This window comes from Aphelocoma coerulescens, chromosome 7 (assembly GCF_041296385.1).
Source record: "Aphelocoma coerulescens isolate FSJ_1873_10779 chromosome 7, UR_Acoe_1.0, whole genome shotgun sequence".
Classification (NCBI taxonomy): Eukaryota; Metazoa; Chordata; class Aves; order Passeriformes; family Corvidae; genus Aphelocoma; species Aphelocoma coerulescens.
In genome coordinates, this window is record NC_091021.1 from 10,666,822 (window position 1) to 10,672,631 (window position 5,810).

The 5,810-nt window shown below is 42.4% G+C and overlaps 1 protein-coding gene across 2 annotated transcripts in view; it reads right to left on the reverse strand.

The window, feature by feature from the left end:
* Positions 1 to 5,810, reverse strand: part of HECW2 (HECT, C2 and WW domain containing E3 ubiquitin protein ligase 2) — a 180,213-nt gene that overhangs the window by 170,487 nt on the left and 3,916 nt on the right. Inside the window, exon 1 of one of the 2 annotated variants that reach the window (XM_069022050.1) lies at positions 3,800 to 3,858. The exons of the other annotated variant lie outside the window; for it this stretch is intronic. The gene's annotated coding sequence lies outside the window, so the exon portion shown is untranslated. Of the gene's footprint in view, positions 1 to 3,799; positions 3,859 to 5,810 lie in introns of those variants that run through there. 2 annotated transcript variants of the gene reach the window in all.

Consider the following 5,810-nt stretch of genomic DNA (forward strand, 5'->3'; position numbering starts at 1 on the left):
TTTCTGCATATACATGTGTACACACATATATACAGACAGAATCATGTCCTTGCATGTTTCTTATTAAAGACGTTAAGTCTTCATACAAAATCGGGGTTTAGTTTATTTGGTCCTAGTGTCTATGTCCTTAAACTCATAATTCTCAGCATGACATCTGCCATTTTAAAGATGATGAAGTTATCTCAGACAGGAAAACAAACAGAACAAATTATCATACCTGTCTGAATTCTGTTTTCATAAAATTGACCTTAATAACAAAAAAATTATTCAAGAGGAATAAAATGCTGCTAATCACCTAACATGTTCATTTTCCACATGATATGATACACGCATATGGATTCCATTCCATCCCAAATGGAATCTGGTTGCTTACAGAGAGGTGTCTGGTGGCATTTTAGACAAGCTCAAGTATCTCAAGTGGCTTCCCTTAGCCTGGGACCCCTTTACATTATGTATGACATCTGTTAGCCCTATGAGAAAATCATCAGTGGCCTGCAATATCTAAACTGGCACTGAAATAAATGAGAGTATTTGCATTTCATATTAATTTTACACTGCCGTAAAAATGACAAGTAGAAAAGTGAAAAACTAAAGTGGTCTTCTACTGAGTAATCTTTTAATATAATAGCATCTTCAGTAAAATATCATCTTCACTGGTTTGCATAAACATTCTTATACCATACTTGAAAAAAAGAAGATAATTTCTGTCAGCAGTACGGATTGTACAACTCAGCTGGATATCTAAGGATTCTGCTATTATCCACCTGCATTGTTGAGTCTTATCCCTCCTTGTCTGAGATGAAGCTCTCAAACTGGAGAAATATTGTGTTAGCTCACTACAAAAAAATAGGGGAAGAGGAAAAAAGGATGGCAGATCTGAGACAGGTATGCATAGAGAGATAAAAACAAAACATTATTCTTTCTATGGTATACTAAATGAGGATTATATATTACTCTCAGAACAAGGAGGAAAAACATGTTATGGAGAACACTTACAATGTTATATTTTTATGTAAAATATCTAATAATATACTTACTGTAAAACTCCAGAGCAGCTAATAACCCAAATCTAGGGATGATCTTTTCATGACACTCACCTCAAAAGCTGATCTTCAACTTTCCCAAAGACCTGACATCTTGCTACAAAGAACAGAGAGATGCAAACATATGGGGCAGCACAAAGTGCAGACTTACTGCTAGTAAACTATACCAGTGGTAGAAATACACCGATAACCTGAATTCTCACCAAGTTTTGCAGATGTGACAATGTGGAAGAGTTTTAAGGACAGATCAAAGAACAGTTCTTTCAGCATATTTATGTTGCTACCCTTCTCAGTGTGCAAGTGATGAGAATAAATTAAAAGTCCACATATGTGCTTTCACAAGAATTAAAGTATGTTGGAGTCCAGCAACATGGGCCAAGCAAACTCAGAAGTCAGTATCTCATAAATGATAAAACAGAGCAGACGGGCTAAAGAAAAATCACAAAGGATTCTGAAAACTTTCAGCTCACAATTTCCAAAACTTCTATCTGATGCAATAAAAAGGGCATTTTGGAAGAATGGGATAAACTAGTTGAAGCAACACTCAGGGAAACCAGGGTTACAGAAGTGACAGAAGAGTTGAGGCTCTTACTCCTACAAATTACCTCCCTTTGCAGAATGCTAACCTGGATGGACAAATTGACCCAATTTAGCAGATTTGATTTATCCCATCTCTCAATTCAGACTTGCAATTTCCACCTACTGCTGCAGCATTCTTTCACACTACCCAAGGAATCCAAAATAGAGATATTTGTAATAGAGTTTGCACTCTGATTTACCTTCATACCGAAGTGTTCTGCATAAGCAAGTAACTGAGCGAGATGAAAAGGATTCTAAAGATGAGCACTGCCACAGTGCTGGCAGCTCAGACTCCACCTCGAACAAAGACTTCAGTTCTACCTCAAAACAGTAGAAGAAATTCAAAGAAGATCAATGCAACTGTGAAGAAGGAAAGTATTTTACCTATGCTGGAATAAAACTTTGTTAACTAATGACAGTTGTAGTAGTTAATTATCTACAAACACACGGCAAATCTAAGCAGAAATAAAAAGACAGTGTCAGAATAGTAGAAAAAGCTGTAACTAAAAGAAATGTCATTACAAGAAAGGAAAATGCAAAAGCACCTTTTAAGCAGTGATCTCTAATAGAATAGGAAAAGACTTCCAAGGAAAGCCCCATTCCCTGAAAAATTTGAAATCAGACAAAAAAAGCTAATTGGAGACAATACCAAAAAACCTCAAACCTGGAGCCCTAACATTGCAGAAAGAATAAAAACTTTCTATGAATTACCTGATTTTTACATAGAATTTACATGAAAGCTTTACTGAGATATGTGGGCTGCTGTACACATCACACAAAATACATGTGTAAGAAAAAAAAGTACATCTGTGTTCTTAACTACAAATGAAAACATTCTTCTATCCCATTTTACTGTGCAACTTTGGACGTGATTCCACCAGGGATAGATGTAGGTGGCAAAGTATAGAGGAAATGATACTGATTTGAAGAAAAAAGTAGGTGGGCTGTCATCATAATGCACCTGCCCGTCCCACCTCCTACTGCCATATAAACATTAAAAATAAAAGAAAATACTATTTTTGGGTTATTTTGACTACTCCTGTGAAGCTGTTGGACAGGATTTTGGAGCAAAAAAGAGTATCCAATAATTGTTTAACTTCAGCTTTCAGAACTCATTCCTTTGATCACAGTCATCTTAAAAGCTTCCCATGGAAAACATGCTACAGATATTTTGATGGACATGTTTAACTCCTACTTTTTTATATAAAGTAACTCTTATTGAACTATGCACCAACTTCAGAAAGTAAAATAAAGAATGGAAACAAAAAGCTCAAATCACGCAGCTCTCCTAATGCACACTAAACTAAGAATAGCGTTTGATCTGTTTGTTTCAAAATTTATAAGGTGCTGTCAGAATTAGCCATCTTTCTGTCAGATAGCGTTACCCTACCTCAGCTCATGAAAGGATCTCTGAAATACAGTTTCCATTTGACCCACATATCAGTTGGTCTTTTATGTTCTCACCTCCTATACCTACTACTATTGTACTGCATAAACCAGGCATCCCTACATGGCCATTATATCAAAACCCTCCCATTAATGACCAGCCTAATACAGCATCAACAGTTATTGAGAAACTATACAATAAATGCACTGTTATTTATGAATCCTGTCCTTAGGTGAGAAACTTAAGAGTTACCTAATTTGTCATTTTGATCTCCTTTTTCCCAAGTGATTTTTATATTCCCTCACATGCTACATTTCTTCACAAGGCTCCTAGCAACATCCCCCAGGCAAAGGCTTTCTGGAGCAAATTTTCAAGTGGAGCAATGACATCCTTACGTCAGCTGAGGATCTTTTTATTACATACACAGCACTGATCAAATGCAGCGTTGCCCTGTCTGCAGAGTCACCCTCTGCTCAGAAAAGCTCCAACTCTTCCTCCAAAGTAAACAGTCATGCCAAAAGATCCTTAAATCAAAATAATTATATTCATCAGTAAAGTGCAAAATTTTCAGCATTAATGGAGAGCCACCAGCTGCAGTTGCACAAATTATAAAATGCACAGTCACCATATTTAGAGGTCCGAATAAATATCATTCCTCTCTGCTGCCATCTACAGACAGACTCCAAATTTTTCTAAAAATCTACTTTTCCATTTGAGATATATATTTCACAACAGCATCTCAACATGCCCTACAAAACAGTTCACCCCAAACATATATCAAGAGTATTACCTCAACATATTAGAAGCTTCAGGAAAAGCTGAGACCAAGTAATGGGTCCCTGAATGGTACTTTGATGATGTCACACTGCATGCTGATCCTGAGCAAAATCCTCAGCTGGGAATTAGTTGCTCATGGTCCCTGTCCAATGCATGGGAGGAGTTGAGGCATACACAGATGTCCCTCAGAAGCCATATGAGCTGCCAAAAGTGAAAAGGAGACTCTAAATCTCTAGGACAGACAGCTTAAACACCTTTGCTTGAGTCCCCAGAACACCTAATGCTTAATGGTTGCAGCATTACTAGTTGTTGTCTACTTCAGACTTCCCAGTTTCACAGCTGTATGTTCTAACCAGGAGGCTACAAAATCAGTTTCCCTCCCTGCATAAAAAAGAAATTCAGTAGCAAAAGGGGTACAATTTTAAAAGCCTCACACCTCAGATGCACAGCGGAGACAGTGTAACACAGTGTGATTGCTGATCTGTGTATCTGTATTAAATGACTGCAAAACTACAATATTGGCTACAAATACAAAACACTGTGCTTGCGTAGGGCCCGAACTGAACATAGAACGGGTTGATTTGCAAGGGACATTAAACATCATCTCAGTCCAACCCCCTGCAGGCAGGGATGCCTCCCACTAGAACAAGTTGTTCAAAGCCCCATCCAGCCTGGCCTTGAACACAGAGATGTGGCATCCAGTCTCTCTGGGCAACCTGTGCCGGAGCCTCATCCCTCCCCACCCTCACAGTGAAGTTTTCTTCCTAGAATATACTAGAAAGTTCTTCCTAGAACTTACTGTGATCCAGCTTCCAGCCATTCCCTCTTGCATATCATTTGATACGCAAAAAATTCATCACGCACGAAAACAACCCTTAGCGGGAAGGTCAGAACGCTCCTGTGGCGCAGCCCCCTGGGGAAGTGCGAGCCTCCACACGCCGCAAGCCGGCGTGGAACCCCTGCGTCCTGCTGTGAAGCGCTGCACTGTGAGCGCCATCGAAGCACCAGGCTGAGGGGACAGCTCATTTACACAGCCCTGCTGAGGGGCTCCGGGAGCCAGCCCCGGCCCCGCAGGGTGCGGGGACCCCGCGGGGCTCCCTCATGAGGCGCCGCGGGCTGGGCGGGCCCGGCCCCGGGGAGGGGAGGCAGCGGAGCGGGGATGAAACAGAGCACCGCCAGCCAGTCCGCGGAGGGGATTGTCCTGCTCAGCTCTGCTGTGGCTGCACCTTGTCTCCGGTGCCCAGTGTTGGGTGCCACAATATTAAAGAAAGGCAATAAGCTGTTAGAGAGCATCCAAAGGAGCGGCACGAGGATGGTGAAGGGCCTTGAGGGGAAGCCGTATGAGGAGCATCTGAGGTCACTTGGGCTGTTCAGCCTGGAGAAGGGGAGGCTGAGGGGAAAGCCCATTGCAGTTACAACTTCCACTTGAGTGGAAGAGGAGGGGCAGGCACTCTTCTCTGATCTCTTCTCTGTAGTGACCAGTGACAGAACCCGAGGGGTTGGCCTGAAGCTGAATCAGTGGAGCTTTAGGCTGGATGTTAGAAAAAGCTTCTTCACCCAGAGCATGGCTGGGCACTGGAACAACTCCCCAGGTAAGCTGTGAAAGCACCAAGCCTGCCAGAGCTCGAGAACTCTCTGCTCTGGGGCACAGGGTGTGATTCTTGGGGTGTCCTGTGCAGGGCTAAGAGTTGGACTCGATGATCCCTGTGGGTCTGCTCCAACTCAGAATATGCCGTGATTATGTGAGGGGGAAGCCAGCAGGAGCAATGCTCTGTAGTGGCACCCGTGGCCTGTGCCTCAGCCGCAGCTGCTGCAGGGCCCTGTGGAGCAGGAGCGCACAGAGTGGGGTCAGACTTTCCTCCTTTTCAGACTCAATCGTTTCGGAGAGTCACAGCTGAAAGGGACCTCTGGAGATCATCTAGTTCAACCTCCCCCCTCCCCTGGCCAAGGCAGGGGCACCTGGAGCAAGTTACACAAGATTTCTACTCAGAGATCCCAGAAACACCTTCTTCCACCCAGCCATT